The 27,789-nt window shown below is 41.6% G+C and overlaps 1 long non-coding RNA gene across 1 annotated transcript; it reads right to left on the reverse strand.

The window, feature by feature from the left end:
* Positions 1-905: 905 nt before the first annotated feature.
* Positions 906-14,577, reverse strand: LOC311445392. Its single transcript, XR_014698377.1, has 2 exons — positions 14,092-14,577; positions 906-1,808 (listed from the first exon to the last, which is right to left on the reverse strand). It is a non-coding gene; the product is annotated as an uncharacterized lncRNA (long non-coding RNA).
* Between the last annotated feature and the right edge of the window lie 13,212 nt (positions 14,578-27,789).

A 27,789-nucleotide genomic window follows, 5' to 3' on the forward strand; every position in this document is an offset into this window, starting at 1 on the left:
AGGTGAATCACTGTCCTTGCTCCCCTCAAACAAAACATAAGCCACTGAAGGTAATCTGTGCGAGCCTACCGTACTTCATCTTAAAGGAGCAGGTACTGGTACATCGTTACGCACTGAAATTCATTGGAAGAGCAGGAGCTCAAAGCAAAGGAAATTCTTAATCGCTGTGACTCAAGCCCTTTACTTGAAGGTCATTTGCTATTTACAAAATTAAGCTCTTTCCACAAAGGCTCTGTTCGTTGTCACATAACTCAAGCAAGATGGAGATCCTTTCCTTTGCAGGGTATTTTAGAATTAGAGAACGACTAATGACGTGTTCATTCTCCCTGTGGTCTTCCAACCAAAATACTGCTTCACAGTACTTGAAATAACATCTTAGCATGTAATGTAGAGAAAAAAAAAAAAAAAAAAAAAAGTGAAGAAATACACTCACCTTTTTCCTTCAGTCATATATGTTAAGTGACCCTTAGCTTACCATATTATCACAACTTCCTCAATCTAGTTTTTGTATTTGTTGTTATTTGAGGAATATATTTGAGGAAAAGTTTTGCTTTGCAAAAACATTACGATGTGGGATGGTAACTCATTTGCAAGAAATAGTTTTGGAAATTGAAATCTAAGCTGTGACGTTTTACAAAGCGCATACGCTCTGTTTAAAACTGATGGATACAACTTTTAGAGACTTGTATGGAGCAGTGATTATGAACAAAGTGCATAGGAAGCTGTCCACACAAAAGTGTCAGGGTGAGAATTAATAATGTTCGTGTGATGCTATCCAAACACAAGAGATTTATAGTAAACAAAACCAAACAAGCAACGCCCCCCCCCCCCCCCCCCCCCCTTTTCTCCCTCACCCCAAACAAAAACCAAGGCTAAATATATTTATAAAAATCAAACTAAGAAACTAACTTTTCCTCCTTTTTATTTCACAAGGTGACATTTAGTGCACAGTTTCTTGCACGGAGAAAGTGAAACATGAAGAAATTCGAACCACCCAAACATCACATATTTTTCTTTTTAAAATCATTAAATGAATGAATGTGTTCTCCTCTCCACATAGATCCAGCATAACAAATACAGCTTTTAGCCATGGCTTAAAATAATTACCCTAAAAATTCCTGGAAGTGTTAATATTTGCTTCCAGTGGAGATTCTGATGGCCACTTCTTAATACCTGCTCATTTCATTATCTCTCGCCACGCCAACTCAGCATGCCTCAAGTGTCCAAAACTACTGTTCTTTAACAATTCACCATGGAAGAATGTATGCATGTGTTCAATTACTCTCTGTAGAGAAGTGCAAGTTTCCTCATTTAGGGAACTTCTTTTCTTCCTTATGAAACAACAAACTGCCTCTCCTTGCATAGCACTAGAACCTTTACAACTGAGTAAGTTACCCAAATGTTCTGCAGGAAAAGTACTTCTGCCCACCTACAGCCAAAGGAAACAGATTTATTTGTCTTTTTTTTTTTTAAACAGTCATATTCCAGTAACAGCAATATTTCTGAACCTGAGGGGGGAATATCTACCTCACTTCAGAGGCATTAAGGATGTCTGTCAGCTGTTTGCACCACAGCAGAATGAGAGTAAAGCTAACCTGGCTGAAGAACAGGCATCCCAGGCACCGACAGCAACAAAACCTGGGGGGTGATGCACTGCTTGTGTGTGACATGCTCACAACTGACTACGGGGATTTGTCCCTGAAGTTGCCTCGGGTTTGGTGCTGTCCCTGCCAGCAACACTCGCTGTTGAAACAACGCAGCGAGTAGCAGCAGACATTTCAGGATGATGGAGTTTAATGAGAATTGGTCTAGAAAAGAAAAATATGCCAAAAGCTTTAGTTATTGTTTCATGGGGATTTATAGGGATAAAGCACCATATATCACCACATGCACCCTGACTGGAGTCCTTTGCATTTCCTTAAGCCCTCTGTGCACGCTGTGGTTACTGGGTTCAGGACCACCTCAGTGCAGGTACAGAAACAGTGGGGCTGGGTGTTGGGCAGCCCCACTACCTCTACGGGATGCTGGCCATGGACTCTGCTCTTGCCTCCCACGGCTGCATGCTGGCTTTGTGGGGGCTTATGCAGCTCTGGGGTTTTAGCAATGTGCGGCATTTCTGCTATCAGGCAGCTCTTTTGCTATGTTCTAAGTGAAGAAATTAAGGAGCAGTACCCACCAAAATTCCTGGCCCTGCACTGTTATTTCTACTTGGTTTAGAAATAGGTCACACAAACAATCACCTCCTTCTGAGTAGTAATTTATGTGCCAATTCTTTACCAGCATTTAAATCACTACAACTACTTCTAACCAACTATTTTTTTGCCTTGAGTTGTTTAATTATTACAGGATAAATGGTACTATTGAGTGATTCATGGGGAAAGAGTAATTAGTGGTTCCATCTATCTCAATGAAAGAAAATATTATTATTAATTAATATCCATACACGGGAGCAGAAGGAGTTTTTAAAAATCTACAATAGAGATATCTACAGGGGCCACATTTGCTCTGAGTGTCTCTTTGACAGGTACCCATTTATTATTTTAACAAGCTGAGATTGTCTGCATCTTCAGTCATAGCAGGTCAATCCTTCATTCCTGTCAGATCTTTGATAACTCAAGTGTCTGTATTAGTAACTAAAAACTGAAAAGAACAAGCTAAGAGACGCGTGGTAGCGGGTCACATTGCTTGAAATCACCAAATGGCAGTCAGTTTGTTTTGCATGAAGGAAAGAGTTTATCACTCTGTGCATGGTGGTAATTATTTATATGTGCCTTGGCACAACTTGGCGACCTCACAGACCTTTCCATTCCAGCAGCCTTCCTTCCTACCCTAGCAGCCTGATTGTGTGGAGGAAGCCATAGCTTCACCTGTGCAAAGGGGAGAGGGATTCTTAAATGCCCGAATGCTACCTGATCCCCTATAATATGTGTGTAAAATACACAGACATTGGGCACCTTGGCAGAGTAATGAAAGGGACACCAAGAGTTAAAGGTTTTCCTAGATTAAGAGGTGAATGTTTTACACAGATTTTTAGACTATTAAATTGTGTCCCAAGAGGACAGTTTGAAACTGCCCCAGGAGTACAACAAAGGCAAATACACAGATTTTCCATGACTTTACTGAGAAATCTCTCTTTTAAGAAAATGGCACATAAGTATCCTATCCTGTTTGGACAGGGTACTGTTTTGGTGCTGACAGAGCTGAAAGGAAATTTCCAAATGAAGTTTGCCATGGACAGAGCTCAGGACCAAACTTGAGGTGATGGGCTCCTGGAGTGCTTGATGCACTCAGAGGCTGTCATGTCATCACCTACATGTTAACATAAACACTCTGTCTAAAAATCTCAAAATAGTATGCCAACACAAGAGACCAGATCCTGGCACTTATCAAATACAGTCTCAGCAGCTTGCTCAAGTAGAGGATGAGCAAGCCTCTCCCCATCCCATGACGCATACCTATGGTGTCAAAAATGATGTAAAAACATCTTCCACTGATCCTCTCTCACACTGCATCCAACCTTACAATTAGTTTAATTCTACATCTTGACTTCAAGAGATTTTCCTGACTTCTGCAGACTCTTTCTGCTGCTGCCATCTCAATCTTTATCAACATCACATTTTTTGTGATCTATCTAATTAAACTATAAAAGTGTCTGGGTTTGCAGAACCTCCCTCCATGGCTGCCCTCAGTGTTGGGGTGAACAAATGCAGCTCATTAACCACAGCAGTGACCAAGCTACAGAGGAAGAGAGCCCCCAGCCTTGCTGCTCTTGGATGCACAGTGAGTACTGGTGAGTACTAGCAGCTCGTGAGGATGCAAGATAAAAAATAATCTAATGTATATAACAACAGAGGAGGAAAGTAGGTGTCATATACATTTCATTATGAAGTCCTCCAGACTACTTCCTTTGTCTATGAATGCAGTGTGTAACAGTTGTGCAGGCTTCACCTTGGCCATCAGTTGGACTGAGTTTAGCACTGGGTGTATCAACAAGGCTGACAGCAGTAAGAAGGCAGCTGCAATGAGACAGACGTACAATCAACTGTAAAGTACTCAAGTGTAGTAAAAATTAGAAGAAAACATGAAAAATCTTGGACATATCTGGATACGGGCAGCCTTAGTTTTGTTCCTGACTTGTCTGGTGGGCAGCTGAGTCATTTCTCTGTCTGACCCGTCTTCCCCCATTGTAAACTGGGGTTAAAATGTTGGCCTCTTTTGCAAAGCACTATGTGAGAGCTGGATATTATCATTGCAGTTCTAACAGAATCGCTTATTTTTTAATGGTATCTAAATGGTGTAGGTACCGTACAAATGCAAAAAAAAAAGGTACAGTTCTAACTCTGAATTAAAATAGTAACAGGGGGAAAATAATCATAGGATTGCACAACCATACAATGGTTTGGGTTGGAAGGGAGCTTACAGACCATCCAGGCCAAGCCCCCTGCAGGGAAGCCTTCCAGGCTGCCCAAAGCCCCATCCAGCTTGGCCTTGAGCCCTCCCAGGGATGTGGCACCCACAGCTTTTCTGGGTGACCTGTTCCAGTGCCTCACTGCCCTCACAGTGAAAAATATCTGCCTTTATATGCTATCTGAATATCCCCTCAATCCTCACCCTTACAGGGCTTGGTAAAAAGTCTTTCTTCATCTTCTAATAACAACCCCCACTTTTTCAGCTTACAGATGTGGTTTGGAAATCTCCCAAGAGAAAGCCTTCCAGCTAGTGTGCGAGAAAATTTCCTATTTTTTGGATATACTTGAAAGTTTTAATTAAAAATGAATTGCTTTTCAGTGAGGTTATTTTAATGAGTGTAGCCCAACAAGGAATAGTGACTGTTCTACTGCAAAAGGAAGAATACAATAGAAAGAAAATGCACTGCTCAGAAGGATTTTGTCCTTCTCATGTCTTTCACATTACCTCCTCTTCTCATTTCCATATTTTTGTTTTCTCCTTCGCTTCACTCCATAGCAGCAAATAATGCTGAATACTGAAGTAGCTGTATTCATTCATTTACAGATCATTTCTCTGAATACCACACACAAGTGCTCAGCTTTTCCAAATACAAATCAAGGCTGGTTACCTGAATTACTCATGGATTTCTGAGGTGCACAGGTGAGATGGGCTTTCATCACCCCTGTCTATGTTAAAGGAAGTAGGTAAATCTACATATTCTTTCAATGACTGCTCGATGCACGGTGCTAGCACAGATGAATCCTTGTCAGAAATAATTCAGTTTGCCTGAACAAGGAGTTTCAGGAGGTGACATTATTTTTAAGTCAGCAGATGAATAATAATCCGAATGATTGCTTTGGGAGGAATACAATAAAAGAAAATTCAGTGACTTTTTCACCCAATTTACTGTTTCTGGAAGTATCAAAACAAAATTTAGACATGTTACCATTAAAAAAAAAGAATTAGACATGTTAGCCATAAAAAGAGACTCTGGCTTCTCTTTCAAGTAAATTGGTAGCACAGCACTAACAAAAAAAATTCACCAAGCAAAAAGTAAATGCTAGCAATGCAGCAGTGCTTAAATTTTATGTGAGTTAGATTATGACTAGGTACATAAAAATGAGCGGGAAATCTGCAGTTGACAAGAGCTTGGTGCATAATTACTTCTCCTCTCTCACCAAATGGCTCCAGTTTGGAGGATATCATTTTAACAGAAAGACAGTGACGAAAATGCTGACTTGAGGTAAATGTGTGCAACCCAAGCAGATTTGACATCACCAAAGAAGAATAAAGAAAAGTGGGGCTGTAGGGGTGCTTTCCAGAAAACCCAAAGTTTCTCTGTAGAATGACAGGATAATTTTGTCCAGAAGGGATCGCTGGAGGTCTCCAGCCCAACCCCCTGCCCAAAGCAGGCGGCGCAGGTTGCTCAAGGGTGTGCACAGTCCCTTTGGGGATATCTGAGGATGGAGAGGTCATGGCCTCTCCGGTCCCTTTGATGTTCACTCCCATGGGGAAAAAGCACTTTATATCTGGGTGGCATTTCCCAGGTTGAGCTTCTCAGCCTCCCAGGTGCAGCTCTGAGAGCAGCCTGGGCCCTCCTCCCACACCTCCCCTCAGGCAGCTGTGGGCAGCGGCAAGTTCCTCCCTGACCCACCTCTTCCCTCAGCCTCTCCTTGTGTGTGGTGTGCTGTAGCCCTCGGCCACCTCGGAAACCCCCCACTGGCCTCGTTCCAGTTTGTCAGTGTCTTTCTTGTACCCAAAGGAGCACACGTCACTCCAGATGTACCCTCAGCAGTGCTGGCCTGAAGGGAAGGATCGCCCCCTTGACCCGCTGGCTACACTCCTGCTAACCGGCCCAGGAGGCCGTTGGCCTTCTCTGCCCCAAGGGCACATCACTGCCACGTGTCCTACTTGTCCCCTGGGACCTTGGACAATACGGCCACTTAGTTCAGAAGAAGCACTTTTGTCAGAAAGGAAAGCAAGGTCACAACCGTTCCCGCTCAGATGACTGTCTCGCCGCCCCCTGAGCCTGACACCTCTGAAGAACAGCACTTGCTCTGTAAGACTGCGAGGTCCATTTTGACATTTTGTAAAATGAGATTGTCTGAGGAATAAACTAGATTCTACCCACCCAAATACTTTTTTTTCGTTTTTCTTTCTTTTTTTTTTTTTTTTTTCTCTGACAGAAAGGAAAGAAACACTGCAGTTTCCATTAGTCTGAACAGATCATTATTTTAAATTCCAAATAAGCAGCTCTTTGCAGTACACATCTCAGAGTAAGCAAATGCCTCAGCCCAGTCTGATTCAGCAAAGCTTTTAAGCATCTATCTAAGTGTCATTGCCTTCCGAATGAAAGTTAAGTGTGTGCTGCTGTGCTTTGCTGAATTTTGGTCTCACGCTGTAAGAAAAGGATAATTTGGCTCATTATATTTTGTGAATGACACGATGCCCCTGAACATTAAACTTTATATCTATTTGCATATATATGCACAGCATTAGGTTTGGCTCTCAAATAACTCTATAGAGATCAAAGTACACATAGATCCTGAGAGACTATCAGACAGCAATTACACTCTGAAATAAATTCAGGCAGTCTCCCTTTACATTTCACTGTGTCCAGCTGCACATTTGCTTAGGTTCTTCTATTGCCCTTGAACATGTCTTAGTTTCATTTGTTGAATAAAATCCTGTTAGATGAGGGCTTATGAAACAACCACTTCACTCCTAGCAGTGAAGACATAAAGCTTGCCTTTAACAAGAAAATTTTCTTGAAGTTGAAAAAGTTAAAAAACAACAACAACAACAAAAGTATTTCCAAAGGTTTTGTTATGGCTTTTAGCTAACTTTTACAGAGGACAAACAGTGGTTGGGGTGGTCTCTGGGCAAGAGTGTATGTGGGCAGATTTGATGCCTTGCTGCAGCTCTTAATTTCCACGAGTGTATCTTGATTTCCATGTGTGTTATTTTATCTCAAATCTTTCCCTGTTCCTGCTTGAAGCTTTCCACCCTCACTCACAGCAAGTGCTTCTGACTTGGAGCACCAGGAAGCCAAGGCACAGCCACTCCCGGCAGTGCCTAAGCAAGGGCTGCCTCTGCACAGACCGCTTGCCTGTGGATGCTTGCATCGCTCACTGGTGGGCTTTGACATTCTTTTTTTCTATCAGTGTCACATGGGTATTTGTGACTTTAATGGTAAATTACCAGTATTGGCATTGTGATGATATCTGACTGCACTTGAGATGGAAATTTAAGAATAAGCCTAAGAAAGAAGACGAGAAGACGTTTGGTTCCTTTGATGTATCTTTCTGAGGTGAAACTCAGCATTTGAAACCTTTGGTCTCAGCTGATCACAATGTTTAGCTGTTTTTTTTTTTTTTTTTTTTTTTTTTTTTTTTTAAGTGAATTGTTAGTCCACGAATGGGAACCCTGGAAAATGAAGCTCCTTTTTCATCCACTGGATAGAAACAGCTCCCTTCCCCATCTCCTTATCTCCATAACAGTTCCAGGAATAACAACAGCAGCTGAAGTAGCAAAGCTTCTGATCCCTCTGGGAAGGCAGTCACCAAAATACTGGTTTTCCCAGCACTTTGACAATTCCCCTCCAGCTGCTGAGCACACACCACACAAGCATGGAGGACACCAGAGCTGCAGTACGATTCTTGACCACTCCTGAGCACAGAAGCCCAGATGGTCCTGCAGACTGCCCAGACTGGCTTAGGAAACTCACTCTCTGAAAACTAACCTCTTATTAAATCATGTAATACTCTACGACTGAGTACAGACACTGGAAATTTGGCAAACTATGTCATCTCCATCAACACTGTTCCATGATGCAACAAAGTCCAGAGAGATATCATTGGTGATACTAGTGGCTATATCTGATGCCTAATCTGGTATTTCTGATCCTAGCTCCTACCCAAGAAAGTTTGTCATCAGTCTCATTGCCTTCCAGGCATTCACAGCTGCCTCTTGAAAATATTTCCAAAATCCCCTATAATTAAAAATTCACAAACAAGACAAATCCCACCATAGTCTGCTAGTTCCCTGATACTGCTGCATGTCTCTCACTACTTTTTTTTTTTTTTTCCTTGTTCCCTTCTACTTCTCCCCTAGAATGCAAATTTGAATTTATTTGAGAACAGGAACATTTTTTTTTTCCCTGTTATTGTACAATGACTTGCCAAATGGGATGCTGGTGCTTGATTAGGGATTTAAGCTACTATAATAATAGAAATACGTGGGACTAAAAGTATGCAGGTCAGTATTTTGTAGCATTGTCAAGTTTTGAATTCTGCAATACAAGATTAACCCAATATATGTTTAGATAGAATCTCTTTGAGCCTATGATATCTAGAGATCCCTGAAAGCTCATGTGCTTTACTGTAGATTTCTGAGTTTTCCAAACTTGCACAGAATGAATTCTTTCTAAGGACAAATATCAAAAGATGAACAGGAAGAGGGTGATTTATGATGAATAAATCTCAAAAGTTTCAGAACCTACACTCTAATGGGACATGCACCACAGAGTTTGAAACGCTTTCTGAAACTGAAGCAAAATTCATATTTCATAAAGTGGAATTTGGGGGACTGTAGTATTTTTTTTGCCCAAAATGAATTTGGTTGCATCATTCCATAGAAAGCATATTAGAATTTAGATTAATGCTCATGACCAAGACAGAAATATTAAGTAATAGTTGGAAAATGATGGAAGTGAAACTTGGAATCTAAAATAAGTTTTCAGAGAAAGCTACAGATAACAGGGGCATTTTTCTTTTCTTATTTTATTCAGTTTCCTATCTATCCCTAAAAAGGATTTTTCCTAATTTAGGAGAAAGAATAAAAGAGCTTTGGATTGAACTGCATAATCAGTGAACCAGACAATTCCAAACTGCTCAAGCATATCCGACATCTGCTTGACGAACTCGACTGCAAATAGCAGGAGCGAGTCTCCATTACAGTACACACAGAGCTGGGCTAGGAGAAACAGCATTAGAAAGTGTTATTCCCATTTAGTAATTATGCCTTGATTGTTGTTTATATGTTTGCTCTACTGTAACTTGCTTGCCTTAGGGTGGCACTACTGCTAGAGAAACACAAAAGTAATTTAGTTTTAAAGGGGAAATGAAAGTTTTAAAGTAGTTTAACATTTCGGTAAAACTGTAATGATTGGAGATGACTGGATTGTGTCGATAAAGAGTACTAATTTCAATAGCAACTCATGCCTTATTTCTCCTCACAGCAAACAACCTCCCTCCCTCCTTTCTGGCACATAATATAAATACTCTTTACACCACAGTCAATGGAATCTGGGGAAAAAAATAATATATATATTTGCATTTTTATTCCTCAGAGGCTTCATCAAGACCAAATTTCCACAAAGCTGTTATTTACTCCTATGCAAATGGCACTAGCTCTGTAATGAGGTGTAATCATCACCACATAGCTCACTTTCTCTTTCTCTTGCTTGGATTTAGTGGTTTCTCCATTGATGTCCATTATCTCAAAGGTGTCAGGTGTGATGCTGCTGACACCAATGGTCACAAAAAGAAGCCAGTATTCTCATGGCACAGCTCTGCAGAGATCATCGGGGACACCGAATGACCAGGCAGCAGTGGGAACCCAGAGGCATGCACTGAGCAGAGGCTTCCCAGAGGGCTGCCCGCTCCAGATGCGGATGCCTCTGCACATCAGACAAAAACCTGAGCGCCTCTGGCATGGGTGGGTGCACCAGTGACCCACTCTGCTGGGCAGCTACACCCCTTGCTCTGCTTTGGTCTAACACATGGGCATTTGCTCACTTCTATGACGTGGTACGGTGGTCAGCATTTGGCCCCAGAGAATAATGTGTGATTAATGCATCAAAAGACTTGTAAATTCTCCTCCCCTCACTCTCCAGCTTTTTATTCTCAGTTACATTTTTCCTTTGTTCCTTTCTGCAAACCCTAGTGTAAATGTTTTTTGAGTAATTAATGTGTCAAACACAAGACCTGAATTTTCACGGGCAATTAGTGGGCTGAATAAAGCCAGCAAAATGCATTTCAACTTTAATGGTGATTTGTGGCTCATTTGCTGTTTTGCAGAACTGTATCCTGAAACACAGAGAGCATCCTATGCCTGTGCACTTTTTATTTGTCTCATATACCAAAGCTCCCTCTCCTTTTCTATTTTCCACCACATACAAGATGCTGCTTGTAGTCTATTACAATTTGCATATTGTCCTTCTGCCTCATCGATAATTGATCAGGTTAACAGCTGCTTTCTGCTGGTGCCAGGAGAAATATATTTGTTTCTACAGGACTGTGTAATTCCTCAGGCCCCTGCAGAACTGCATTTCCCTGACAGAGAGTTGCCTTGTACCTCCCGTAGCTGTGCAAGGCATGGGCGAGAACACACAACTGGCCCACGTGTGCCATTTCAGGAGTGCCTAGAGGTTTGCTAACTCACTTACACAATTACGCATCATGGCGTAGCAATGAAAAGTGATGTCTGCTGTAGACAAAGCAGGGGAATTATAAGTAGTCTAGGTGGCAAGTCGGACCTAGATACTCCTTAATGCCTACTGAATGCACAAGGCGTTCAGTGCGAGGGGAGAAGGTGAAAGCTTGAAAGCCTCTCCCTCTGTCTAGAGAGAAGAGCTAGTGTGCAGTTTTACCAATGCGATACACATTTCCAATGAAAATTAGAAGTGTGGATACGGGATCATTTTGCTGTTACAGGACTACGAAAGAGAGCATTATGCTCTCCAACGTTTCTGGGGATTTAGCTGTCTGATTCAAAAAATACCTGAATCTGAATCAGTTCAGCTAAGAGGCAAGCAGTCAAAATGATTAGCAAGCCAAGGAGATGGTTCAGTCTCAAGGACACAGTGTGCTACTCTGACTGGCACAATCCATCACAAGTTGCATGTATCATAATTGTACACCACAGATTTGTAAATAATCTCTTTTTCAGTGTCTATGTTGACAAGGAATAATATATGAGAGAACTCCCTTGTTAGGTAACCTTCTGCTTAAGCAGACCACCCTGACACTTAAGTGTGCTGAGTGCATCATTATGAAACGCCTATAGAGTGTCAGAAAATGATGAGAGATTGCATGAGGCAGTGGGCAGATGCATATCATGAACAGCAGCCCAACCTTCCTCTCAAAAGAGCTGCCTTCCTTGGGACAGAAGGTGTACAACAGGCTTTCAGTGCACTGTTCTGCTTCCCTAAATTCTGTGTGCCTCTGGAGGAATGTATTTGCTATCATTAAAAAGACTGCAGGTATCACTGGAATCTAATTTGTAAGCACATCAAGGTAGATACCTATTAGCACCAAAATGCAAATGATCACTGCAACACCGAAATGAATGCAATATCCCATCAATGCCGTTGGACCACAAGTGCTCTCACCCAGAGGCAGGTAGAGCAAGCTAGGACTGTCACACACAGTGAGAACACTGCAGAGATAAATGTGCAGATCATGTTCCAGCCATCCATAATACAGAACAAAGATTAAAAGCACAGTTACTGACTGAGAAAGTACAATAATTGCTATCACTTTAAAGAGAGAGATGATTTGTCAACAATCAGTATACAATGGCACCTGGGATGCCACAATTTCTAAATGCAATTAGTAGCAGCAGGTGAGCGGTTGCAGACCAAATGCAACTATATTGCTTTGGAAAGTACTGAGCACCCATCTCAGTAACTGAAGCCCTCTGGTGCTACCTCCACTTGGCCCGCCCAGGCCACATTGCGACCCTGGGGTCCCCCTGTGCAGGACGACCTAACTGGCCTCTGCTCACCATAGGATCCGTTTCTGTCAGCGACCTGGCCTTGCAGCATTGTAGAAGTCCTGGGGTTTATATACACAGGGATAAGCAGTTTGCTTTCCCAAATTTTCCTACTTCGTGCATAGCAATATAGGTGAATCTATGGATATTTGCCTTAAAAAACACACCAGGAATTCATTCTGGAAAGGAGGAAGTCTTCTCCTCACTTCACGTACATGATTCATATCCCTCTCTTTCCTCCTCTGAGCCTGTACTGTAGGCAACAGCACCTATAATAAGCTTACAGGAAAATAAAATACATCAAGGAGGATCAAGCACAGTTGCAGCAGTCAAACCATGCACCAGACATACAGTCCAGCCCTGCTACAAAGCCAAGAAACAGACAAAGAAAAATGAGTTGTCAAGAACATGATTCTACTGAAGAGACTCCTCCTGGCACTGGACATCTGGGTGCTTCACATGCCAACTTCAGATCATCAGTCAGCTGGTGCTGGTGGGGAAAACAGGAGTAATTTTTACCCTGCCAGTGCTGGGCTGGGTGGGCATCTGCAGGCTCTGCCACGTGCTGCAGTCACACACTGCCAGCTCTCTACTTTAAATGCCTGCTCAGTGGTGAGGAGATGGGGCCAGGTCAACACCCTTATAGTTGCTATAACAGGATTTCCAGCCGCTTTCTGCATATTCAAGTTTCATTTTAAAGCTACAATTCTTGAGCATTTACCTATCATGAGAGTGGGTCTTGCTCTCTATTTATTTTTTTTAATTGTACAGACCTGAGCTAAAGCTCATTTGTATGGATAAACGGGAAACACTAACCTGACTGCTTATTGCAGCGGACAAAAACAAATCTGTACCCTGAGACATGCATGTCTCAAGGACTGTTCCTCAACTCTGTCCTCCAATTTTCCACACTGTATTTTCAATACATTACACTGAAGTGCTTTTAAGGACAGGAGACTTCTATACAACTAAGACAGTAAACTGTACACACAAACTTTCTGCAGAGAAGTTTGTAGTGAAATTGCCTTGTAAGCCCATCTTTTTCATCTCCAGAATGAAATGTTGAAGAATTCTCAGCACTTGGATATATGCAATACAGTACAAAAGAAACTTCTGATCACCACATGGAGATCAGAGACGTGTGTGTATCGCCAGTACAATACTGGTGTCCCAGTTTTAAACTCTCAAATCCAGTCTTGGAAAGAATCAGAAAACAGAGAAAAAGTAGAACCTTAAAATATTAAACAAAATGAAACTGCACAGCACTTTCTGTTTGCAGGGATCTGCAAATCCATGCAAGAGTTTGAATGTCCCAATAACTGTAGCTGGAAAACAAAGAAAATCCGTGGCAGGGGAAAAAACATCCTGGTTAGTATTGCAGCTTTAAGAGAAATTTAAAGTTTTTATTCTGCAATGGCAGGGATAAGGATGACATTCATCTTCAGTTTCAGCAATAAGCCTGAATATGGGCTCTTTTCAAGCCCTGTTCATCATATACACCGCACTCTGAGCTTGTGTTTTTCCTTAGTTTACTGATGGTCTTATTATATCCTTATTCATGAGAGAAACACTTTATTCCCCTAGCATTAAAATTGTCTTCTGTGAAAGGGGGGAGGTAGTGAAGTGAGGCATAATTTACAGTTTCAGAATACTGGAATAACTTCAGTTATAAATCTGCAGCATTCATGAGTTTGCTACCTAAAGACAGGGAGACTTAAAACCAGCAAAACAGCAAAGGCCCAGTTAACCTATTCACTTACATAAGGGAAGACTGACAAGCATACAACAGGGAAAGCACTACAGCACATCAAACACGCATTGAAAATGAAGTAATGAGAGTGGTTTAGAATGACTGTGGTTACCTACCTCAATTTTATGCTCCTCTCAAAACCAGCAATATAAGTTTCCCAGCATGTCTATTTGCTGATCTAGTTTCTATTCAATATTTAAATTACTGAATATTTTTATGTGAAAGGAAGAGTATCTACAGAAAATAACATTTGAGTTAAATATACACTGTCTATCTCAATGTTCTAATTACTGCAGGAACAAATCTGAAGCTCTTAAGGTAGCCCTTAAAGTCAGGAAACTACTGTAAGAATCGTAGTGTTGGGCATACAGTCCTCAGCCAGAATTTCCCATGAATCAATGGGATGCTTCATATGTTCAAACCCAGAACCGGCAGGTCCTTTGTTACTGCTTTAGAAATCTACATTAAGAAGCCCTTGAAATCTATTAAACATTTCTGTTGAGAAGGAGTCTGTTACTACTGACAGGGCAGGACGCTTAAACCACCAGGTTCAGCGCAGCGCACACGGTTATCAGCCGTCTTTTCCAAAAACTTTGTTTCATACGTCTTCATAACCTTTAAGTTTCATTCTCGGGTGAACTCAGACCTATCATGCTTCTGCTCAGCTCCAGAACCCTTGTAGTTATCAGAACTTCATCCTACTGACAACAATTCCCTGGAAATTACAAATATATATCAAACAAACAACAACAACAAAAAGCAACAAACAAAACAAAAAAACCTACAGCCCACTGAAAAATATTTTCTGTACCTGTGCAGACACAGAGAAACACCAAGACTCAGATAATGAAGTCTGAAGCACTGAATCAGACTTAACCCTCACCTGTGCCTTCTATTAAGGCTTATACCTAAAACTATGTTCTGTTAGCTTGGTTTGGGGTTTAAAACTAAGATAGCAATGGCACTAGTAACCAGGCAACAGTAATTGCTTCTCTGAGATTAAACCACAACATGACATTAAAGCTCTGCAACTGAACTTCCTTACAAAGGTGCAAAATTTTTGCAGGCAGAAGTTAATTATGTAGAAGGGCAATTTCAATTTAAGTTGCAGGTATCTCTAAGCTGTATGAAGGCAGGATAACAATGAGGTCAACAGTTCAGTCTACCTGAGTTTTAAATCTAGAACAGGATTATTTTAGCTTCCAATTTTTAATTGATGCATCCTCTCAAAATAATTTCAACTAAATCAAAACAAATGACCTCTAAATAACTGCTATCCAATAATATTATCAGATTCTACAGATTTCAGTATAGCTGTAGCTACAATTTCACAATTAAAGAGATGATACTACCATGAATAAGAACTAGAGGGCATTGTGTATCTTATAACCAAACCAGAAAGTTCAAGCTCCTGTTTATTCTATAAACAGACAAACCTACTTTAAGACAACTAGCATGGTCCTTTGTATTTACAGACACAAAAATACTCCTTTTGGACTAATTATCTCAACTTGAGAGTACCATCACGTTACAAAATGTTTCCACCTTTTCCCTTTACACATTTAGATTCCCTCTTTTTTTTTTTTTTTTTTTTAATAAATAAATTAAGGCCATAAACAGCTTTCTTATTTGAAAGAGCCTTATACATATTGTGTGATTTCCGTGTATGAAAAATTCTAGATTCTAGGACAGTTTTCTGAGGTTAGCTGGAAAAAGGAAAGTAACAGTTTGCCATCTGCAGTATCTTTTGGCTTGATTTAGTTGGATGAACAGAGCAAATATCATACAGGACATCAGCTGGGTACAAAGAAAATGAGAAGGAGGTGAAGGAGAAAGGGAGCACTTATTTTTGACTACCACTGAAGGCAAACTGCAGACCTGTAGCAGCCAAAAGCTTGTGAAACTTGGACCCATGTTGCCATGGCTGTCCTCACTGAGATCTGAGAAGATAATTAGGTCTTTCTACGCTTCTGTTCTCCATCTGAAAAATGTGAGTAACACTTCTTATTTCTCTCCCTTAGAGTACAGGGTAAAGATAAACCTACAGAAATCATGGAAAACAGTGGAATTATCCTATGAAATCCAAGTTTCCCAAGACAGACTGTCTGGAAAGAATGATAAGACGTAATTCAAAGGAGCATGAAGAAGAGCCATCCCAGAAATAGAGGGTGATGGTTTCAATGCTGAAATGCAACTTGTCACCACTTCGGCATGTATGAATCAATGACATGCTCGATATGCCACACTTGACACAGCAAAACAGGCAGATGCGGGTTACTCTCGCTGTTTTGTCTTACTTGGATTACAGGCCTTGTGATAGACCTGGAGCCCACACCTCAGTAACAGGGGGAGATGATACCATTCCTTGCTGTGGACACCATGAGTTTCACCCAGGGGGCAGACGGTTTAGGATCCCCAGCCCCTTTCATTGCTGCTGAGTCTGAGAGCAGCTCCTGTAGACCCTGACTGCCAAGAGTCTGTTGCTCAGTTTCCTCACACCAGAAGGCATAGAAGCATTTTTGTCACTTGCACAGCAGCTGCCATTAAGAAGTAAATGTTTGCCAACATATCAACCCAGTAGGCTGCAATTGTTCCGTATGCTTTGAATATGGCATTTCTGTGGTAACCATCAAATATCCAAATGCTAATAGTGACTGTTCTCCAAATATTGTTCTTTTAACTCCGCTCTCAGAGGCAAGGCTTCTTGCCCAGCACCTCTTCCATCCCCTCATTTTCAGAAAAAATCTTTTGTATTTTATGTCAAAGATCAGTGGTAGAGCAGTTCTTACTATCTCTCACCATCAGAGCAGTTCATTTTCACGTCCTTTTTTAACAAGACAATAAACATTTTGCTTCTGAAGTGTGTGTGGGGGGACGGGGGAAATCAATGTGAACTCTGCCTGATATTCAAGTCAAAGTATATGATGAACCAATGAGACCTAGAAAATTTACTTTGCCAGGAAAGACAGTGTATTATGTAAAAACTAAAGCAAGTGTCCAGCATTTCCCAGATGAATGTAAACTTTATATACAGAGAGATGAAACACCTGGAATATATATTCAATTCATAGTTTACGATCACACATGTTAAGCTTTAACATACTAATATTAGTATTAGTGTCACAGCTAACTTGAAGACCTCTGTACTGAGAGTTTAAGTAGGTAAGAAATGTGACCAACACCAAAACTAAGTAGCTGAATACACTGTCACCCTGTGGCATTGCAGGGAAGACTAAAGGAAGCCAGTTGCTCAAATATGTGTGTACATTCCCAGACATTAGTTTTGCAAGAGCTGGGAATAGCAATGAATTTTGGACTGGGTACAAATCCACTGATAAGTTCTGCAATGTTATGTTACACAGACATGAATTAGTCCCTTACAGGCACAGCACAAGAAGCTGTGTTCAAAAGATGAACTTTTAACTTGTGCTTTCCTACAAAATGACCAGAACCTTCTTACTGATATTAAACTATCAATTTTTAATAGTTATCTCGCATATTGCCTTTATTATCTGTCACATTAGGTTCATTGAGCTTTGTATTTGCCCTCCTTTTCCCAGATGTAAGCTATTCAACTTAAATTAAAAGCACAGATTGCAAAATATCCCCACTGACCTCACGGGCAAGTAATGCTCTTAATTGGAAATAAGCAAACTGGTTCAAACTAAATAAGAACCAGTCTAGACTTCAGACCAAAGTTCTAAGGGAACTTTTTTATCATCAAAGAAAAGCTATTTTTGCCCAATCTCTCTTCTTCTTTCTTTGGAATCTCTGTCTTCTCACTTCTTTCTTTTTATACCATTTCTTAGCTGACACACTGGAAACAAGAACAGCCATTTACTCTGTTCAGTTATGCATTCAGAAAGGTTTGCAACATATGCTTAGAGGCTTCCTGGTTCACTGCCTAGCAGTCATTACCTATAGCATCATGGATATTTACATTTCTTTAAAATTATGTTTACTCTGCATGTTCTTGATATTTATCTAAATGTCCAATTCTGTGTTGAATTATGTTCCTGGCACTGGTGATACCTGTTGCAATAGATTCCTTCAATGAATCCATTAATGTGGAAAACAATTCCTTTTTTTCTCTCTTCATTTTCATGGTATCACCTGCTCAGAAACCTCCTGACTTTGACCCTCACTTCCCTGGAGCTTGAGATCTGCAACAAAAGATGCAGGATTGAAATAAAAGAACTAATATGTACACTGCAAAACAAACCAGGCCTTTCAAGAATGGGAATCATAGAATATCCTGAGTTGGAACAGACCCATAAGGATCATTAAGTCCAACTCCTTGCACCACACAGGTCTACCCAAGATTTTAGACCATGTGACTAAGTGCACAGTCAAAACACTTCTTAAACTCAGACAGGCTTGATGCAGTGACTGCGTCCCTGGGGAGCTTGTTCCAGTGTGCAACCACCCGCTCAGTGAAGAGCCTCTTCCTGATGTCTAGCCTAAACCTCCCCTGCCTCAGATTGACACCATCCCTGTGGGTCCTATCACTGGTGATTAAGGAGAACAGATCGGCGCCTGCCCCTCCACTCCCCCTTGTGAAGAAGCTGTAGGCCGCAATGAGGTCTCCCCTCAGCCTCCTCTTCTCCAGGCTGAACAGGCCCAGTGCCCTCAGTTGCTCCTCATACATCTTCCCCTCTAGTCCCTTCACCATCTTTGTAGCCCTTCTCTGGACACTCTCCAGCAGTTTCACGTCCTTTTTGTACTGTGGTGCCCAGAACTGCACACAGTGCTCGAGGTGAGGCTGCACCAGCGCAGAGCAGAGCGGGACAATCACCTCCCTCGACTGACTAGCGATGCTGTGCTTGATGCACCCCAGGATACGGTTGGCCCTCCTGGCTGCCAGGGCACACTGCTGGCTCATATTCAACTTGCTGTCAGCCACAACCCCCGATCCCTCTCTGTGGGGCTGCCCTCCAACATCTCGTTGCACAGTCTGTATGTATAGCCAGGGCTGCCCCGTTCCAGGTGCAGGACCCGGCACTTATTAAACTTCATGCAGTTGGTGATTGCTCAGTTCTCCAATCTGCCCAGATCTCTCTGCAAGGCCCTTCTACCCTCAACAGATTCCACAACTCCTCCAAGTTTAGTATTGTCAGCAAATTTGCTCAAAACACCTTCTAGTCCTACATCCAAATCATTTATAAAGACACTGAAGAGGACTGGCCCTAAAATGGAGTCTTGAGGGACCCCACTAGTGGCCATCCACCAGCCTGATGTGGCCCCATTTACCACAACCCTTTGAGCCCTACCTGTCACCCAATTGCTCACCCATCGTATGACGTTTTTGTTTAGCTGTATGCTGGACATTTTGTCCAGTAGGATCCTATGGGAAACTGTCAAAAGCTTTGCTGAAGTCCAAAAAGATCACATCAGCTGGTTTCCATTGAATGGCTAGATGGGTGATCTTATCATAAAAGGAAATTAAATTTGTTAGCAGGACCTACCCCTCATGAACCCACGCTGGCTGGGACCAATGACAGCATTGTTCCCCAGGTGCACTTCAGTAACTTCAAGGATCATCTTCTCCATAATTTTACCAAGCACTGTCGTGAGACTGACAGGCCTGTAATTGCTAGGGTCTTCTTTCTTGCTCTTCTTGAAAATTGGTACAACACTTGCCAGCTTCTAGTCTACTGGGGCCTCTCCAGATTCCCAAGACCATTGAAAAATAATTGAGAGAGGTCCCGCGATGACGTCAGCCAGCTCTTTAAGCACCCTGGGATGAATCCCATCTGGACCCATGGACTTGTATGGATCCATGTGGAGCAGCAAATCCCACACACATCCAGGATTTGTTGGGAGTTTGTCATTCCCACCGTCATGGTCCTCCAGCTCAGGGCACCCTGGGTCCTGAAGTTCTTCATCAGCATTGAAGACGGAGGCAAAGAAGGCATTAAACGTCTCTGCTTTGCCTATGTCATTGTCTGTGAGGAGACCTTCCCCATCAAGTAGCGGACCTATGTTTTTTTTGGTCTTTATTTTTCTTTTCTGTTCACATATCTAAAAAAAACCCTTTATATTGTCTCCCACAAACATGGCCAGCTTCAACTTTAATTGGGCTTTGGCCACATGAATTTTCTCCCTACGAATGCGAATAGTGTCCCTGTATTCCTTCCACATTGCCTGACCCTGCTTCCAGCAGCTGTACATTTTCTTTTCCACCTAAGCTCCCGTTGAAGATCCCTGGTCAGTCAGGCCGGTCTTCTACCCCACCTCTTTGACTTCCGATATTTTGGAATTGCCTGATCCTGTGCTTTTACGAGGCAGTGCTTAAAGACTGACCAGCACTGATGGACACCAATGCCTTCAAAAGCAGTTTCCCAGGGGACCTTGCTGACTAGTACCCTGAGCAGCCAGAAGTCTGCTCTCTCCATATCCAGTGCAGACTCATTGAAGCTATGATAATACACACATAGAGGAAGAAAACCAGAGGAAGAAAATATATTTGAAATGGGTTTCCCTGGCTCTCTTCAGGTGAAATAATGTTTAATGGCTTGGGAAAGGGGATAGGGAAATCTGGAAGAGTGCAACAGAGGGCAGCTCAATGGACTCCGAAATGTGGCACCCAGATTGCACCCTTTGCTCACACTGATCATGAGCGCCCCACTGCATCATCCCCAGCAGAAAGGGTTTTGTTTTATTTTCTAAGTCACTTCAAGATCTGCATAGAAAGTTGCTCTTCTGTAATTCCCATTCATTGAAATACAAGCAAAATCAAAATAACCATCAATGTCAGATTATAGTTTTATAGCATGACAACACAAATAATGTTTGCTCTCTCTCTAACACAAACCCATAAATCCTCAGTGGATTAACCTTTCAGAAACCCTTGCCAACTGTTCCTGCCACTACAGCACAATTCAAAATCTCAAGCTGCCAAAAAGCTCTGTTGCTGTTTTCAGAGAACAGCAATCAATCATGCTAAGGAAGGGAAGATGAGAGAGCAGATTAAGAGACAGAAATGTTAACTTTAGAAGCAAGATTCTAACTTAGGTTTTTATTAGAAAGAACCAGAAAAACTCAGAAAATGATGAGTAGGTCTCTCTTTCACCTGTTGGTAGACGACCACTTCAGCTTCGTCAGACTCTTCAGCTACTAAAACAAATGTACGGCTATCTGTGGTACAGCACAACTAGTGTTTTAAAGATGTGCAACCAGCACAACAATAAATGCAACAGATGATAGCACCCCGTGCACAAGCTTCAGCTCCTGGGAAGACCAGGAGTACAAATTCTCCTGGGAGAGCTCACCTTCAAAAGTGTTTTGACAGAGCCAGGCTTGCTGATGTGAAATCTGAACTACCCATCTGTGCTTATGTTTAAATTAGTTAGCTAGGCTACTGCTAGCACTGTAGTTGGTCCACAGCAAGGCCAATGTGATCTGCAGTTCCTGCTCAAGAGCTGGATAAAAGTACTCTAGGCTAAGCTTCTCATTCATGCCAGTATCAATTTCCTGAGTTACTACTGCAAAATAATCTAGGTATATTTTATTTTTTGAACCTGCTCATTTTCCCTTGCATTAACTGGTTCTATAGATAAAGAAGGATCACAGTCCAAATCTTGTGTCCAGATATAAACAAATACTTTATATTACTTATGCCGTGCATAAAATACATGCAATAGATGCACATATACAAAGAATGGAGTTTGGCTACCTAATTTTTATAGAGAGACAATCCACGTATGCATGTAAATGTGCACATGTAGGCCTGCTGAACATAAAGAGCTGTAAGAACACCCACATGATTTAATTACACTTAGGCAATGATATTCTTTTAAATTATTTTTTGTTTTGTTTTGTTTTTAAGATATAAAGTCTTTTCTTGTTGTACTGTTTTTGGAGTTAATTTTCTTCACAGTAGCTCACATGGTGCTATGCTTTGGATTTGTGCTGGAACCAGTGTTGATAAAGTACCAATGTTTCAGCTGTTGCTGAGCCATGCTTGCACAGAGCCAAGGACTTTTCAGCTCCTGACACTGCCCAGCCAGCGAGGAGGCTAGGGGTGCCTGAGGAGCTGCTGGGGGACCCAGCCAGGCCAACTGAGCCCAGCTGGCCAAAGGGATATTCTGTACCATATGGCGTTATGGTCAGCAATAAAAGATGGGGTACAGAACGAGGAAGGGGGGAACATTTGGAGTTACACCGTTCATCTTCCCACGTAGCCGTTATGCTCGGCAAGCTCTGCTTTCCTGGAAATGGCTGAACACCTGCCTGCCAATGGGAAGCAGTGAATGAATTCCTTATTTGCTTTGCTTGCGTGTGCAGCTTTTGCTTTACTTAGTAAACTGTCTATCTCAACTGACATGCTTTCTCACTTTTACCCTTTTTACTCTCTCCCCCATCCCACTGGGCAGCCGTGAGTGAGCAGGTGTGTGGTGCTGAGCTGCCTGATGGAGTTAACCCATAATGCTTGTTTAAAGCATACATGGGCTCTCCTTAGTTCCATCAAATTTTTATTTTCCTTTTTCCCCTAGGGAAAGAATGCATGAAGGCTACTGTCATAAAAATTAATGGAAAGGAAAAAGAAAACAAACCAAACCTAAATCCAGCCTGGTCAGACTAATGATCTGAGTGATGTTAAATGAAACCAGAAAAGTAAACATGCACAAGTGACCAGCATTGAAACAATATTCCAGCCCCCAAATCCATTGAACCAGGCTTTCACAGTATATCCTGAGAACTAGTGGTATCAGCACTTCTTACACCTTTACTTCTCACTTCTGTTCATGTGCAAAGGGGACATTGCATACATTTATTGGCCTCTTGGACAGACCGTGGAGCCCATTTCATTAAAGCTCACCAAGGACTTTAAAAACAGGAACAAACAGTGCATAAAAGTAACTTCTAGGCCTTATACTATAGTCATCAGAGTATGATGAAAGGAACAGAGCAGAAGACTGACAGCAGCTTCTGTATTTCTTTCTAGATGTGCTCAGATTATTTATTCTGACTATAAAGAGGACCCTAGTCCACCCTTTATGGAAAACCAGAAACACCTAGACAATTATCATCTCTGGATTAGAGATGTAGGAACTACCATACATAAGTGTCTGAAGATGGTATTCTCTTGTGTGTTCTAATTCCTTGGCAATTCCACGGGCTTCAAAGGACTCACTGGGTCTGTAGGTCCCAGTTCCACAAACCACTGATGCACGCAGCCAGTCCCTGTGAACTCATCCCTCCTGGGACCCCTGGACACTGAGCCCACAGTCGTGCACATTGCTCCACCTGGAGGGCTCAGCGGATCTGCCCAGGTGTTGAAGCAGGTGCCTGTGCCCTCACATTCCCAGGAGACCATGGCACATGGGAGGACAGGCCCAATGAAGGGAGAACCAGACTTATACTGTCAGCTTAAATTTTGCACCTGAATAACTAGAAATCCTCACATATCCTATCCTGTAGGAGTAGGCTGTAATTACCTGCAAAAGTGCATGGACTCTTATGATTAACTACTCTACTCAAAGCTGGGTTCAACAACAGAAAGCTTTTATAGATGCACTGCCATTTCTAAAGCAGTGCTTGAGTCCTATAAAGATCCGCCTAGGGTTCTTGGTAAACTCTTTTCTTGTATCAGATCTGAGGGATGTCATTCACTGCTATCATCACATGTCACTTCAGAATATACAAGAAATAAAACCAGCTTGCTGTAACCCATAAACAGCTAGATAACCCTCCCAGGTATATATTACAAATGCAACTGCTTTAAAATTCTCCTAAGGTCAAAGAAATAGCAGGGATATTATCTAGTCAACTTCATATGTTTCCTGCTTTCAATGTCATAATAACCACCACTGCATCTAGGCATGCGATATTTCCCCAATATTTTAGGGTTTCTGTTCTGCAAATACATGCTTCAGCATCTGCCTGTGTTCCCCTTCTACTCTGAGAGGATATGAATGCTATGGACAGATTTCAGGAGCTGCTCCACCTTGTTGTCAGGATGCAAACGGCTGGTTCGAATTCATTTAACTGATGAATGCATCATACAGGGAATAGCTGTGGCAGACATAACTTGATGCATTAGTAGTCAAGATGAGTAACCTTTTCATTCCAGTACACAGCACTTATTGTTGCTGCCAGGCACCTCCATGCTGATTTACAATCACTTGTCTTTGACATGAGTGGGGGAGTTCTATTTCTTTCTGAGTTGGACTAGGAGCGAAAGTGTGGGCTTACAAAAATATTGATCCAAAACACACACATGCACAAAGGCACGGGAGGAGGACAAAGTATCAATTTAAGTTACATCTCTTCCTAGGAAGTAGTTTTTAAGGCATAAAAGAAAACAAACAAAACCCCACAGTCTTATCAAAGAACACAGAAAAAAACAGCAACATGCTTACTAAGACACACACAGAGATAGAGCTGTGATGCAAACAATCACATTTTGTTTTAAACGTGGAAACCACTGCTGTAATTTGTACATCTAGAAGAAAACAAAAGTTAGGTTTCATTTTCTTTATTTTTATGCAGCACAGAGGATTTGCCAGCTCAAAAAAAAACAATCAAAAAGGTTTTCCTTAGCTGGAAAGCACAAAAGGTGAGCTCAATTTGCTCACTGGCAAATGGCTGCTTTAGGACTGCAGCAGCTTGCACTGAAAGGTCTAAAGAACCAACTGCTGGGAAGCATGTTGGGAAGCATGGGAAGGAGCAAATGAATTTAAAGACACAACCTTGCATTTAAAGAGCTAAATCAGCTGTGGCTGATTAGAAAGAGCAAACATCCCTTCAGGCTGATGGAATGGGAGTGGGGTTTTCGGTGGAGAGCAGAGAGCGGCCGCTAGAAATGGTGCATTCCGCTGGTTCTTATTGATCACTGTAATCCTCCATTTCAAATATTCTTTCAGAAGTTTCAAGTGTAATCTCACCATTTTAGTGGCTTAAGAGGCTGGTAAGAGTCTCAGGGACAAACTCAACAAGGTCCATCACTCTACATGTTATGTAGTCCTCTCTACTTTACAACTACTGATAGGCTAAATTCTACATCTACATTTTAATTGGACATATTCAATTACTTTAAAAACTGTCTTCTTCAAAGACATAATCGTGGTATATTTTCTACAGAGATAAAACTGTTCTTAGCAAAGCTGAATATCTTTATTTCCCAGCTCCACAGTTGCAGAATTACTGCACCTTAGATCTTCCTCCAAAGACAGAACCAGTCCAATTTCCACCACGGTGATATCCACAGTGCAGCCACTGGGACTGCCTGTACTTGTCTTCATCTTACAGCACCGCCTACTCTTATGTGTTCTTCCTATCTGGTAAACATGACTGCAATTTATACTCACATAGTTTGATATTGATGCACTTACTATAAAGCAGGAAGAGAATGAGATCTTTAGAAAAGCTACTGGCCCCCAAAGAGAGCTGCACAGTGGCAGATCCCTTGGGGAAACAGCAAAAGGGCGATCTGGGCAGCGCTGCTCCATTACTGAACAGCCAATGTAGCTATACCTGCACTGATGTGTCAGTCCCAGGTCTGTGATCCTACCACTACTTTGTCATCATGTTTTTAAGGCTTACAGCTTATCCTCCTTTCATCTTGCAGGTTTCCTTCTATGCCATTTCTTTCCTATCTGTAAAAAGGAGAGGAGCGGGGTGTGGGGGAGTTACATGTTGCAAAGGCAACAGAAATGGTTTATCCTTAAGTCTTGACTGACTATTAGTCAGATTTTCAGTCTGTTCCCAACTTGGAGCCCCTCTGATTACCCATACACCACTACATCTCACTAGGTAGGACTCCTTTTAGTCTCTCTGATTTGCTGCAGATTACTGAGGATTTATTTTCACTGCCTGCAGTTACATCCAAAAGTTACCCACAGTAACCTGAGAGAGATGCCAGATTTGGTAAAGTAAAAACCAAAAAAAGCTGGACAAATGGGCATAAATGGTAATGAAGAATTGAATTATTGGATACATGAATAAATATGATATTTTGTGGAAAAGTTAACATAGCTTTTTGTCATGACTTTCAAAGCCACCGCTACTCTAAGCACCTTGGCAAGAGCTCTTTGAAGAAAACAACAAGCATTTGGATAAGGGAGTTTGAGCTGATATAGTCTATTTGTATTTCCAGAAGATATCTGACAAGGTCCCTCATCAAAGCCTTTTAAAGAAACTGTGCTGTCATGGGACACAAGGGAATGTTCTTGCACAGATAAAGAGGTGGTTGAAAGATAGGGGACAAAAGCAGGGCAGTTTTCACACTGGCAGGATGTCACCAGGGATCCCCACGGGCAGCCAAGCTAAGCATGTCCAAAACGGAGCGAGTGAAGGGCATGAACAGTGAGCTGACAAAGTTTTCTCAGGATAACAAGTTTTTCAAGGTAAAACAGTTTCTTTTCAGTAAAGTTGAAAGCCAAATACGAAGAGATGCAGGACACTCTCATAATACTGAAAGGTTAATGAATTTAGATACTTATAAAGTAATTAATGTAGGAAAATCTAAGTTTTACATACACAGAAATGGGTTCTGAACTGCTTATCACCAAGAAAGAGATCTTTAAGATATGAAAACTTGTTGTGGCAGTCCAGGGTTTAGTCACATCCCAAAAGAGCATAGGAGAAACACAAAATTAACAGAGAATGTGCCAAACAGTCACAATAGTACAGCTTCCACACAAAGAACTGCTAAACAGACTAAGACTCACATAAGCCTGGAAAAGGGATATGACAAAAATCTGTAATATTGTAAGTATCACAGAGAAAGTGCTAACAGAGCAAGGTAACAACTGCCTCTCTTCCATTGCAGCACAGAGGCCAAGAAGAACAACAACAAAAAAAAAAAGACTAGTTTGTAAGGAGCAAGAGGAGGTATTTCTGCACAGAACAGATATTTAAGCCACTGTGTGTACTGATACAGGAAACTGGGCAGCTAATTCTCTGTATGGGTTCAGGAATCGGTTACAGCAATTCATGGAAGAAAAAGCCAGAAAAAATTACTAACACAAAGGAAAACACTGAGCCACAAGCATCTGGGAGAACATTCTAGGAAGTGTTTGTCTTATTTCTGCCTCTTCCTCTGGGATCAAGTTTTTGTTGCTACATGCTACCCACCTTTCAGCCTGTCTTCCTACAGCTAATTTTCTGGCTTCAGTGGTGTAAGTTTTACTGAGAGCTTTTACACTGGAGAAGAATACAAAGCTTTATGGCGGCATTTTCAGTTGTAGCCAGAATGAATCAGGTTGCAACAATGATGACAGCAAGATCTGACTTCACCTGCATCCCTATCCCTCTCCTCGTTCATCCATTCATCCTGGAATGAGCATCAGTTTCCCTCGCTTACACCTCTGGGGTTCTGTGTGTGTAAAAGAAGGCTGAATTCGGTGGTCATCGCTCCACTGAAAAATTATTTAGACAATTCAGTAGTTTTCGTAGCAATGTCATGTACGAAAATTAGGCAGCTCGTCTCCTTAACTTTTGGAATTGTACTGCTCTGTTATGTTGAGATCAGAACATAAAATGAACACTTAGCAGTTTAATTCACCATAAAGAAAGAACTTTATTCTCATGAAATGTTCTTATAGGAAATGTTGTTTCTTCTTCATTTAGCAAAAATAACAATACCCCAAGGGGAAACTAGTGTTGTGAGAATATAAGCTTCAGACTTAAATAAATAATCCAAAGGAAAAATAGATCTTTAGGCTGATAATTCAACTCCACAGTGGAAAGACATTACTGTTAACAGTAATCTTAGGACAAAATTTGGATGATGGCTTTTAAGTGTTTTTTAAGATATCACATAAAAACAGACAATTGACATCCAGAGGGTGTCTGATTTGTTTTTACCC

The sequence above is a fragment of the Aythya ferina genome (assembly GCF_964211825.1).
Source record: "Aythya ferina genome assembly, chromosome: 15".
Lineage (NCBI taxonomy): Eukaryota > Metazoa > Chordata > Aves > Anseriformes > Anatidae > Aythya > Aythya ferina.